Here is a 13,840-nt window from a genome sequence, read left to right as displayed (position 1 = left end):
ACTTCCTCTGCCAGCTTGCCTTCTTCCCATAATGCATCCTGGTGCCATCTATTCCCCGGGAACGCGACGCACACGCACCTGGCCGTCCATATGACATAAAAAAAAAAAAACGTGATTCTTCAGACCAGGCCACCTTCTTCCATTGCTCTATGGTCCAGTTCTGATGCTCACGTGCCCCTTGTAGGTGCTTTTGCTGGTGGACACCCATGACCCTGTTGCATGTTCACCAGTTGTCCTTCCTGGGAACACCCTACAGGACCTATCGTTTTGGAGATGCTCTGACCCAGTCATCTAGCCATCACAATTTGGCCCTTGTCAAAGTCGCTCAGATCCCTACGCTTTTTTTTATGCCATTTTCCTGCTTCCAACACATCAACTTCAAGAACCGACTGTCCACTTGCTGCCTAATATATCCCACAGGCTTCCTAAATATTTTGTCACTCAATGTAAGAAAATATTAATGTCTGAATAAACTCCATTAAAATGTTATTTATTAATCATAACAAGAAAAAAAGTATCACCCCCAATTTGCTGCCCTTCCTCTGCCAATTCAGTACTGTAATTGGACATACACCAACATGTTTCTGAGTCACACGGCACACACTTTCAACACAGACAAGGCACTGCTTGTGTGAATCATTTCCAGCTAATCCTTGGCTTTCCAGAAGACGGTAATGACGTTATTCCCCATAAAATGAAAATGCGGTTGGCTGATTCCACTGTCACTTCATAATAATGTTGGAGGTTAATTGAGCATGTTTGGCCTACTGAACAGCTCCTGAGGTCAGAACCAGTGAATGAGCTACCTTGGCTGTGTCTACCCATTTCAACATTTTGGGGGGAAAAAAAGTAGCGGCATGTATGTCATCTATTTAGACGGAAATGTGAATATCTATTACATCATGTTGAGTCAGAATTTTCATGTATTGCTAAAATCTGTTTTTCTTCTTTAGTTATAAGATTGTTCTGTACTTTTAGTCACACATATTAACACACTGACAGCTTTGCTGCTGCAGCTGCTGCTGGTGTATATGAATCATTGGATGCCCTCTTTGTCAGTATTTATCTATGGCATGTACATTGACCGCAATGTACCTAAGAGCACCTAAGGTCTCCTAATATATCCTAGTGGCTCTAATGTCACGTAATGTCATCTAATGATGTGTGTGTCCCTATAATCTCCTGATGTCACCTAACATCACATTACATGACCTAATGGTACCTATAATGTCGTCTAATGATGTCTATGTCCCTATAGTCTCCTGATGTCACCTAATGTCACCTAACATGACCTAATGCCACCCAATGTCATCTGATGATATCTAAGTATCTCCTTATAGTCTCATAACTCCCCCATGTCACATGACTTAATGACACCTTATGTCCCTAATATTAGTAGCTAATGTTTGAGCTAATCTTGCTTCATATGATGCCTCTTCATATCCCATATGCTTCGTTTGAGTCAGTAAAGTGGCTGAAATATCCGTTTTGAAATATTAAGGCCGTGTAAAAGAATAGGTCTTGTGCTCCACAAACAGATGGCTTAACCAGAGCAGTATTAGTGTTAGCTCTGCTACGACACACACACACACACTTTAGCATGGAACAAGTGGAAATAAGGTTGCTCATATGCATGGTGTGAAGTGAATATGAATCAGATGTCCAAAAGCGCTGAGTTGGAATACTACAAATAGAATAGTGTGGACATGCCTATGATTACACACAATTCTCTCGTTCAGTGACACACACACATACACACACACACACACACACACACACACACACGGAGCGATTATTAATGAATTGCCCGAGAGTTTCTTCTCCTTCAGCGTGTACCCAACATGCTTTGCTCTTGTTAACAGCGCTGAATGTGGGAGGGGGCGGGCATTTATCACTGTCAGTCATGGCTCAGTGGACATCCTGATTGGCTGAGCAGGACACTGAGGGCGCTGAGGCAGTACACGAACAGTTCAGGTCTGTGTGTGTGTGTGTGTGTGTGTGTCCTTCCAGAAGACACCCACTATATTGCATCCAGCTTCTGTATGTATGTATTACAAACAGATTTTTTTTTTTAATTTTAAAACACAACAATCACTAAACAAAAAGCACAAATGCACACACCCACACACACTCTCAAGGCTGATGGATAACTGTAACAGATCAGTACAGTCTCAAAAGCAGTGTGTGTATGTGTGTGATACACTTCCTACCTTTCCAAGCTCAAGCAGTGGTCCCTGTGGTTGAAGAGCTGAAATACAAATAAATAAATAAATAAATAAATAGTGTTATAGATATATTAAATAATCAAATCATACTAAATAACAGTTACATTCACACAAATAATTATAATATAAAACAAAATTAAAGGCTCCATGAAATTCTTCTTTTACTTAAAAATTGAGATGATAATAATAATAATAATAATAATAATAACGATAATAATAGCCATCTTTAAGTCACACACACATTCGCACAGACATTGTTCCTTTTCAACATGCACCAATAATTCTCACAGGGATACACATGCCATAAACACACACACACACACACACACAACAGGCAACTCCACACATTATCCTCCACCGAGGAGGTTGATCAGCACACAGGGAGTGTGTGTCTCACATCCACTCCACTGATCTGAAGTTCATTGTTCAAGCAGGAAGAAATGCTACCAGAGAACACGGGAATCACAACTCAGAACGGAATTAACACGCAGCCAGCCAGTGAAAGGTCAAAGATTGTTGTGCGCCTCAGTGAGAGCAAGGAACAGTGGAGAATTAAATTAGAGAATCAGAGAGAGAGAGATAAGAAAACAAGTGGAGAGAGGGAGCGAAACAGAAAAAGGGTAAAAAAAAAAATTTATATGAAAAATTTAAAAGAGAAGGAGGAAGAGATAAAGAAAGATAGTCGGAAAAGGAAAGGTAATGGAGAGGAGAAGGAGACAGTAAGAAAAAGAGAGATACAAAGATAGCAGGAGAATTGGAGAGCGAAAGAGAGAGAGATCGATCAATTCCCCAAGTGTAAGTGTGCCAAGTGTCTGTCTCTTCTTCCTGTTGTCACTCTCTACATTCATGTCCTCTCTTCTTTTTTCTTTCCTACTTCTCTCTCTCTCTCTCTCTCTCTCTCTCTCTCTCTCTCCAATTCTTCTGCTATCTTTGCATCTCTCTTCTTCTTACTCCATCTCCTCTCCATTTCCTCTCTTTCTCTCTGATTAAAACCTGTGGTGTATAAAAGGTCAGTAAGCACAGAATTGAGTACAGAAGCAGAGACGTGATGAATTTGGAAGAGAAACAGAGAGAGAGTCCCAATCCTTCTGTGTGTTCCCAGTGGTGTTATGCAAAGTGTCCCCGCAAGTGCGAGGGAGGGGGACCTACACTACAGGGGGTGGTGGGGAGAAGATTAACAGGGAAGAAATTTTTAGACATTTTTTTCACACCCTGGTGACCGGCGACTGAAATGAGTGTTCCTCAATGTAATGACAATAACGAGATAGATCCAAGTAATCAGCTTTAATTTCTTATAGTTGTATTCTATTTCCAAGCCAACAGGAGCTTGTTTGTTTGTTTGGTTTATTTATTAATTAAAGAATTTAGTCAGTTAATTAGTTGGTAGTTTTCTTTTTCTCCCAGCCCAGTTTGTTTTTCTCTCACTCCAACCCAAAAAAAGATGTATGTATGTATTTGTTTGTTTAGCAGTCAAAGTAGTAGTAGTACTATAGTACTAGTAATAGAAGTAGTAGTAATCCCTTATAGTTTTCTCCCTTTCCAAAATGTTTGTTTGTTTGTTTGTTTGTTTGTTCATTCATTATTTTTGTAGTAGTAGAAGTGATCATAGAAGTAGAAGTTATCAAAAATGGTTGTTATCCACAAGCAACAGCAGTCTCACTCTCTACATGTCCACAAGAGACAAACCTGTTAGAAATCAGACTTGTTGCTTGTGAATGCAGGGTTATAATAACTAGTGCATGCAGGAGTAATAACAGATCCACACAGTACACACACAGAGAGAGAGAGAGAGAGAGAGAGAGAGAGAGAGAGAGAGAGAGAGAGAGAGAGAGAGAAAGAGAGCACAGATGAGTGGAGGAAATGAGACACAGTGCAGAGGTGTGGGATTATATGTACCGCTGCCTGGACTCACTTACTGTAAACCTGCACATATTAATACTGCACAGGAATACACAAGAGCAAACAGAGAGGGAAACAGAAGTCAAGTAATGAGCAGCTAACTCTTCACACCACACTCTTTCACTTCATTTATCACTCCACTAATGTCAGTAGCTCCATATGATGCTGCACATCTCTCCTTCTTTCTCTCCTTTTTGCTCTCCCTATCTTCTCACTTTCTCTATTTTCCATTGTTCAGTAGTTTCTGTTGTGACAGTGTGGAATGCATTAGTCTATAAGATCTCTCTCTCTCTCTTTCTCTCTCTCTCTCATTTTCTCCACACTCTCTCAGGCATTGCCTCCATCTGTCAGGTTGCCATCATGCCAGAGGCCAAGCGAAACTCCTTCCCAGTGTGCTTCACTACACTACTATAGAGAGGCGAGACACTCTGAGGGACCTACACAGGAGGTTAAACAGTTTGTGTGTGTGTGTGTATGTGTGCGCGCATAGGAATTTACATGTGCTTGAGCAAACAGCTGTTGAAAGGTCATTTGTCTGCTCATATATGTCTTTCTGTCTATGTATGTCTTTCTGGCTGTCTATGTATGTCCTTCTGTCTGTGTATGTCTTTCTGTCTATGTATGTCTTTCTGTCTATGTATACCTTTCTATCTGTCTATGTATGTCTTTCTGTCTATGTATGTCTTTCTATCTGTCTATGTATGTCTTTCTGTCTATGTATACCTTTCTATCTGTCTATGTATGTCTTTCTGTCTATGTATGTCTTTCTGTCTGTCTGTGTATGTCTTTCTGTCTATGTATGTCTTTCTGTCTGTCTGTGTATGTCTTTCTGTCTATGTATACCTTTCTGGCTGTCTGTCTATGTCCTTCTGTCTATGTATGTCTTTCTGTCTGTCTATGTATGTCTTTCTGTCTATGTATACCTTTCTGTCTGTCTATGTATGTCTTTCTGTCTGTCTATGTATGTCTTTCTGGCTGTCTATGTATGTTTTTCTGTCTGTCTATGTATGTCTTTCTGGCTGTCTGTGTATGTCCTTCTGTCTATGTATACCTTTCTGTCTGTCTGTGTATGTCTTTCTATGTATACCTTTCTGTCTGTCTGTGTATGTCTTTCTGTCTATGTATGTCTTTCTGTCTATGTATGTCTTTCTGTCTGTCTATGTATGTCTTTCTGTCTATGTATGTCTTTCTGGCTGTCTGTGTATGTCCTTCTGTCTATGTATATCTTTCTGTCTGTCTGTGTATGTCTTTCTGTCTATGTATACCTTTCTGGCTGTCTGTGTATGTCCTTCTGTCTATGTATACCTTTCTGGCTGTCTATGTATGTCTTTCTGTCTATGTATACCTTTCTGGCTGTCTATGTATGTCCTTCTGTCTATGTATACCTTTCTGGCTGTCTGTGTATGTCTTTCTGTCTATGTATACCTTTCTGTCTGTCTATGTATGTCTTTCTGTCTATGTATACCTTTCTGTCTGTCTATGTATGTCTTTCTGTCTATGTATGTCTTTCTGGCTGTCTGTGTATGTCTTTCTGTCTATGTATGTCTTTCTGTCTATGTATACCTTTCTGTCTGTCTATGTATGTCTTTCTGTCTATGTATACCTTTCTGGCTGTCTGTGTATGTCCTTCTGTCTATGTATGTCTTTCTGTCTGTCTATGTATGTCCTTCTGTCTATGTATGTCTTTCTGTCTGTCTATGTATGTCTTTCTCTCTATGTATGTCTTTCTGTCTGCCCATGTATGTCTTTCTGTCTGTCTATGTATGTCTTTCTGTCTATGTATACCTTTCTGTCTGTCTATGTATGTCCTTCTGTCTATGTATGTCTTTCTGTCTATGTATGTCTTTCTCTCTATGTATGTCTTTCTATCTATGTATACCTTTCTGTCTGTCTATGTATGTCCTTCTGTCTATGTATGTCTTTCTGTCTATGTATACCTTTCTGTCTGTCTATGAATGTCTTTCTGTCTGTCTATGTGTGTCTTTCTGTCTATGTATGTCTTTCTGTCTATGTATGTCTTTCTATCTGTCTATGTACACCTTTCTGTCTGTCTATGCATGTCTTCCTGACTGTCTATGTATACCTTCCTGTCTGTCTATGCATGTCTTCCTGTCTGTCTATGTATACCTTTCTCTCTGTCTATGCATGTCTTTCTGTCTATGTATGTCTATGCGTGTATTTCTGTTTGTCTGTCTGCCTGTCTCTGTATGTCTTTCTGTCTTTTTTATGTCTATGTATATCATTCTTTATGTCTGTGTCTCCTTTTTTCTCTCTGTTTGTTTTTGTGTTTGGGCTCTTGTCTGTCTGTCTATGTCTATTTTTGTGTCTTCCTGGCTGTCTGTCTGTCAATGTAAGTCTGTCTATGTCTATTTTTGTATCTTCCTGGCTGTCTATCTGTCTGTCTATGTCTGTCTGTCTGTTTCTATTTCTGTGTCTTCCTGACTGTCTGTCTATGTCTGTCTGTCTATTTCTATTTTTGTGTTTTCCTCTATCTATCTATCTATCTATCTATCTATTTGCATGCCCGCCTCTATCTCTCTGTCTGTCTGTCTGTCCACCAATCCACTTGTGTCTGTCTGGCTGTCTGGATATGCTAGCCTTGTTTAAACTTCCAACATACTGAAGGTCATTCATTTGAACTTTGTTCCTCTCTTCCAATAAAACCCTCAGCTCACTCCATGTCTTTTTGTATTTGTGTGTGTGTGCGTGCGAGTTTGTGTGCGTTTCTGCAGTCTTGCTGTGTAGCAGTTTGTTGTCCCATATGTCTTCATAGGAAAAAAAAAAATCCACCAAGCTCTGATGAACAAACTGACAGCACCTGCCCTGATAGCACCCTCGTCTTCGTTAGCCAATCCTGATGCAGACTTGGTTTGACGGACAGCGCCGTCAGCCAGTCATGACACAGATCAGGATAAGTGGCACTGTCATCAGCCAGCACTGATGTAAATGAGCAGCGAGGCTGGAGCTGCCAGATCCATTTCATAGCGTGTGGCATCAACATGCGACACACACACACACACACACACACACACACACACACACACAGTATAATCCATCTGGTTGTCATCATACAATGCTCTCTTTTATGACAGTTTGAGGGTTCATTTTCTCTCTCTCTCTCTTTCTCTCAATATTATAGTTTGTAATATTTTTGGATGGAACAGAAATGCTTCACATCATACTGATTTTAATATTATAGTGTCAAGATACTGTAATGCCTTGAAAGTGGCCGTGTGCTCACTGAGAAACGTTGATATTACTGATCATGTCTTTACATGATCTATATAGATGAATTAAAGGCTACATACTAATTAACTAAACCACATCTCATTAGTCATTAGACGGCTCTTTTTAGATTCAGAAGTTTTTGTTCTTGTGAATTACTGCTAAAATAATTCATTCCGTTGTATTAAGTTACAATTTGGATTTCTGTCAGTCAGCTAGAGATCCTAAATAAAAAAAATAAAAAAAATGGAGCACGATATTGGCAATGGAAAACGTTCAGAGTATTTTCCTGTGGAATTTTATCCCTCGTGTTTATATGGTAGGTGATGGTGCATAGTACAAACAGTGTAGTTACAAGACAGTTTTGCTCTACACTATGTTTTAGTGCTGCAATCTATAATTTTTAAGGATCTCTCTGAACTCTTTCATGCATAGTGTCCACACTTATGGACAGTCAATTTAAGGCTCTTTTTTATGTTGTAGAGAAATATAAGATGTCAATCACCTCCAAAGCACTTGAGAGCATTACTGTAAATTAACATAAACGTTCTAGACTATTTGTCACTCAATCTTTATTAGTTCTCTATATTAAACAAACAAACAAAAAAAAAATGTTGTAATGCCAGATTCCACTGAACACCTTAGAATTTTAAAAACTAAGTTTTTGTGGGTTTTTTTTAAATTATTATTATTTTTTTTTATGGAGTAAAAAGTTTTTTTTTTTTTTTTTTTTTTTCCTCCTTGCATCAAGCCTACACAAATTGGGTAAATTTCTGTATGTTCAGAAATGATATTTTCTATAATTTTGGTCTTCAACACTACACATTTAGATTTGAATGTTAAAATGTTGGAAAATTTTATTTTTTATTACATATTATTTTAGCCTCTTTACTAATGGACAATCCATTTACTTTTTCATAGTCATAATTAGACAGAACCAAAATGTGCATTATAGGGTTAATGTTAATATATGGAGGTGAACAATGTGAGTGGTGTTGTGTGTGATTGTAGATATTCCTCCATCAGCCCCTCATTATAGGCTAAGTCATGAGCTCTGTGTGTGTGTATGTGTGTGTGTGTGTGTGTGTTTTTGGGGTGGGGGCTCGTTATGGATTCTGACCGACGTGAGACCGGTACCTCTTTATCCACAGAGCTCGGCTCCCCGGGGCACTTATTACACACCAGCGAGTTTATGTTCATCACTCTCTCTCACACACACACACGCACACACAGAAAACTGATTTTATAACAGCTGGTCTGTTCCCTGAAGTGTCTCTCATGTGGATACAGAAGGATGCAGGTCCACGTTAGGCTGATATTCTACTCAACAGCCATATTGGACGTGTGTACTCTTGGGACTGCTATCTCTCTCACACACTCTCTCTCTCTCTCTCTCTCTCTCTCTCTCTGTCCTAGGACTTAGTTCTAGTGTTTGCTGCTGAGTGCACTTACAGAAGGAGCCACTATGAGCAGGATTGTCATCCTCTCTAAACCGGCCAATAAAATCTCTGTTTATTTACAGATGCTGATCCCAGCGTTTAGAGGAGCCGTGTCCTTACATAATATACAACACTTCAAAATGCAACAGAACATCAACAGACAGTATCTGAGTACCTGGAAACCCTGACTCAGAACAACTCATTGGGTAAACAATCTTAAAATAATAAACACAGGTATTTTATACTGTGTATAAATAGTGCATAAATATAGCAAAAGTTCCTTTATCCTCACTATTCACTCTACTACTAATTAAAACCTAGCACCTAATACGTCTCAAAGTGAAATACACTAAATACACTAAATCACACATCATGTGACTTCCATTTTCAGATAAAGACGTTCATGTCGGCGAGAATAATCTAAAGCACGATTTATTATGTACTTGATTTAATTGTCAATTTATTTGAAGTACTTCATTTGCATATTTATTAAGTAAGGAAGAACACACTCCAGATCATGTGGTTTTAGAGAAATAATCCATCTCTCTCTCTCTCTCGCTCTCTCTCTCTCTCCTGTGATGCGGTACTGTATAAAGTTTTATTATATAGGCTACAGAATATCCTATAAATAATAAACATGTTTTTGTGTACTAATCTTACACACTCAATACTAAAGATTGATACACTCAATACTAAATATTTCATATTACCATCAGTGAAATCTAGCATACGCTTTGTATTTATCACAACAGTGTGTATTGTTACTATGCAATTAATTTATTATCAAATTGATTACTCTGTTTGTGTGTCTCAAGGTCATTTAATATTCACCTGTACTTTCACTTACACACAGCGATGGAAACATGAGGTGGATGACACACAGTGCAAATGAACTATTTCATTCATTTAATTAGAGATTTAGCAAAATGAATCACTGAATTCCTGAATCACAAGATTATCTGATTCATTGCTTGATTCAACAAATTTCTGTTTAAAGCTGAATTAAATGGATTAACTCATTTTGAATGTATTTCACTGAAAGTCTGTTTGATGTGAAACACTGCATTCTCTGATTCACTGTTTGATTTACTAAACCCTGTGAAACACTGGATGATCATTTGATTCACTGTTTGATTTACTAAACCCTTTGAATCACTGGATGATCATTTGATTCACTGTTTGATTTACTAAACCCTGTGAAACACTGGATGATCATTTGATTCACTGTTTGATTTACTAAACCCTTTGAATCACTGGATGATCATTTGATTCACTGTTTGATTTACTAAACCCTGTGAATCAGTTGATTATCTGATTTGTTGTTTGATTTACTAAACCCTGTGAATCACAGGAATAAAGCTGTTATTAGTTAGCCTTAGCTAAAATTTTCCCCACGTTCTCTGGGTCCTTGTTTTCTTGGTAAAAGTGGCGATGATTTACAGTAACAGTAAAATCAGTAACTAAAATCAGTGTGATCTGAAGCAGATGTCCATTTCTTTCATTTTTTAATCTAAGCAGATTTAAGAGTTTGTATTTTTTAAATTTAACTCAGGTGAAGAATTTGAATGTGAGTATTTATTTAGATTTATTTAGCAATTGCACTTTTAATTGAATAAAGAATTTCACTATTTCTACCACCTCTTTCATGTGCCAAATGAGCCAAATAATTACAGCATGTAAAAGAGTCTATGTCTAAGAGTACATGTGTATCCTCTGCCTCAGAGAACTTGAGCATGTAATCAGTTAATAACCTGCACAGGGCTAAGTACTTCTCTAGACTGAGTCTAAGAGATCGATTATGCTGATTGTGATTATTATAATTATGACTACTCGAGAAATAAACTTTCATTCTGTGACTGACAGGAACGTTTTGCCAGGCGAGATTCTTGTCAGTCAGTTCCAGAGTTTGACTCCTGGCATTTTGTATTCTCACATACTGACAGACAGATGGACAGACAGACTGGCAGCTGTGGTGTGGTTACAGCATCAGCCAACAGCATTAAGAAATCACAGTCCTATACTCTCCCCCTCTCACATTTTTTCTCCTGTATGTTGGAGACAGAGGTGCGGTCATGTGGAAGTAATCCATGCTGAAAGCAGCGCTTTAGAAATTCCGATCTGCCTTACAGTGAGGAGGGCTGCAGCTATTTTTTGGTGAATTACTTATTCCCTGTTGCACGAGGGCATGCTCCCCATCTTCCTGGAAAACCTCTTCTGAATGTCTTCTCGTTCCAGATGAATTTCTTCTGGATGATTCCACTACTTTCTTTTTTTGTTTCACCTTCTTTCCCTTAGTGTTTAATGTTTTCTCTTATCCTGGATAATAAGTTACAACATCGATGTAAAGATCATTCCCCTGATGACCTGGTGGCTGATGTGTAAACATCTTTTTTTTGTGTGTGTGTGTCTGTATTGTATTGATTATTAGAACAGTACTGAGTTACAGCAGCACTTTTAACCAGAGGAAAAGAGCCTGTGGTTATATTCCATGCGCTGAAGCCTGCAGTGCGTAAGCCGTATCAACTGAATTCAAATATCCGGAATAAAAATCAGATAGCGGCTCGCTCCTGCCTGCTTGCTTATGAAAATGGTAGGAGTGATTGAAATGACTTCAACTCCTGCTCATGCAACTTTAAAACCCCTCTCTGCACTGAATACGGTAGCAGTATGAAACAGCCTGGTGCTGCTCACTATTCATATTATACACGGTTTATTTCATAAGGCAAGCTAACGAACTCCTCTGACATGGACTGATCTCCTGAGCATAGGCATTTCATCATGTGTATCTGAATAATGATTCCAAGATTGTTCTCTGAAATATGAACACGAATCCGCCTGGCACCCAACAGGTTCAAAGCGAAAAACAGCATGTCATCCTAAAGCGAGCTTCCAGAACATTCTGTATAATGTGACAACTTTGCTTTGATAAAGTTCAGCTTGAGGACTTCTAATACCAGAAACAAGTAGTACACTATTAACTGATGAGAGATAGTTCAGTCACTCATATCCCACACCTCATGATTCAAGAACAGCTTCTTCCCCAATGCTGTTATTAAACTCAATTACTGATGTAGCACAATTCCTTAGAGAGAGAGAGAGAGAGAGAGAGAGAGAGCAAGAGAGAGAGACAGACTTAGAGTAGCGACCCCATAGTTTCATCATTAACTACATTAACAAACACATAGTAGGATATCTCCCAAAATAGTCATGCCTGCTGTCCTCATTAAAATCACTTCTTATTTAAACCACTCTGCGCTCTTATTCACAGAACTCCTCATACAACACATGGTGCTATGACGTTTTACACACGCACACACACATACACACAAGAGCATAAAAACTGCAGATTTATTCCAAATTTTAATGCATAACTTTATAATAACTATTCCACACTCAGAGAAGCTTGCACATCTGTTCATTGGTCTCACCATGATATATGACTCAGCATAATGACCTCCATTACATACAGTCCGGCGTGTGTATTTTGTGTATGCCTGTGTGTGTGTCTCAAGGTCATTTAATATTCACCTGTACTTTCACTTACACACAGCGATGGAAACATGAGGTGGATGACACACAGTGCAAATGAACTATTTCGTTCATTTAATTAGAGATTTAGCAAAATGAGTCACTGAATTCCTGCATCACAGGATTATTATTCATTGATTGATTCAACAAATTTCTGTTTAAAGTGAATCAAACGGATTAACTCATTTTGCATGTATTTCACTGAAAGTCTGTTTTATGTGAAACACTGCATTCTCTGATTCACTGTCTGATTTACTAAACCTAGTGAATCAATTGATTATCTGATTTGCTGTCTGATTTACTAAACCCTTTGAATCAATAATCTGATTTGCTGTTTGATTTACTAAACACTGTGAATCACTGAATGATCTGATTCACTGTTTGATTTAATAAACTCTATGAATCACTGGATTATCTGATTCACTGTTTAGCAAATCCTGTGAATCAGTGCATCTTATGATTCAGTGTTTGATTTATTAAACTCTGTGTATCCCTGAATTATTTGATTCACTGTTTGATTTACAGAACCCTGTAAATCAGTGGATTATCTGATTCACTGTTGGATTCACTGAGCTCTTGATCAAACTAAATCAATAACTATCTGATAAATTGGGAGCTCATCAGCTTTTATTTTTTTATCTTTATGAGTATCGAGTTTCCCGGTTGGCTTGTGTTTGGGGTAGGGAGTATCATGTGGGATACGGCTTCCTGGATCAGTTCAGAATTTGCCCCTCTTTAAAGCAGCTTGAGCAGAAAGGATGATCCAATGCTCACTGCAGACTTCAGCAGTGTCTGAAGCCAAACCTGAGAAGCTGATGCGCATAGATCTTGTTAATGGTAGCTTCCCGATGAAGGAACCCGTACTCTCTCAACAACTCAGGAAACTAGACTTGAGTTAAGTTGACAGCAATATCAGGCCCAGCTGCTGCACATTGCCGAGTCCCAAATGGAGATTAAACTAGAGCTGGAGTTGGTGATGAATAACAGGTGTGTTTTTCGTGTTTGTTCTCCTGTCCTATGCCTGCGCCTGCGACTTAAAGCAACTCATTAGTCAGTCACCATGGGTTCTAATTTAGCGAACACAGTGCTTTAGATTCCATGTTAGTGAAATGTAAAGTTGACACTTATTCCTCAGTTGGCTAAGCATTTATTCACTGAGTTTTTGTTCAAACTGAAAAACTGTTATCTCATTTAGTCTTTAATTTAGTGAATCACTGAATCACTGGATTTAATAAATCTGTTAAATGTAGTGAATCAGTGTTCATATTGAATCACTAGATTATCTGATTTAGTATTTAATTTAGTGAATCTTAGTTCAAACTGAATCACTGACTTATTTGGTTTGATGTTTAATTCAGAAAATGAGCAGCAGTTGCTCAGTGATTATAGATCATGGCTGCTGACCAGAAGGTCACAAGGTTGAATCCCAACACTGCCAAGCTGCAACTATTGGGATCTGGAGCAAAAGCCTTAACCTTCAACTGTTTCTGAGGTCAGTGGCGACTCATCCATGGGACAAGTGAT

The 13,840-nt window shown here is 38.5% G+C and overlaps 1 protein-coding gene across 1 annotated transcript in view; it reads right to left on the bottom strand.

The window, feature by feature from the left end:
• LOC113545745 (receptor-type tyrosine-protein phosphatase delta) overlaps positions 1-13,840 on the bottom strand; it is a 370,010-nt gene that overhangs the window by 167,570 nt on the left and 188,600 nt on the right. Inside the window, exon 9 of the mRNA XM_026945226.3 lies at positions 2,211-2,248. The gene's annotated coding sequence lies outside the window, so the exon portion shown is untranslated. The remainder of the gene's footprint in view (positions 1-2,210; positions 2,249-13,840) is intronic.

Source organism: Pangasianodon hypophthalmus, chromosome 28, assembly GCF_027358585.1.
Source record: "Pangasianodon hypophthalmus isolate fPanHyp1 chromosome 28, fPanHyp1.pri, whole genome shotgun sequence".
NCBI lineage: Eukaryota > Metazoa > Chordata > Actinopteri > Siluriformes > Pangasiidae > Pangasianodon > Pangasianodon hypophthalmus.
Note: the sequence above shows the minus strand (reverse complement) of the source record. Positions and strands in the feature narration are given on the sequence as shown.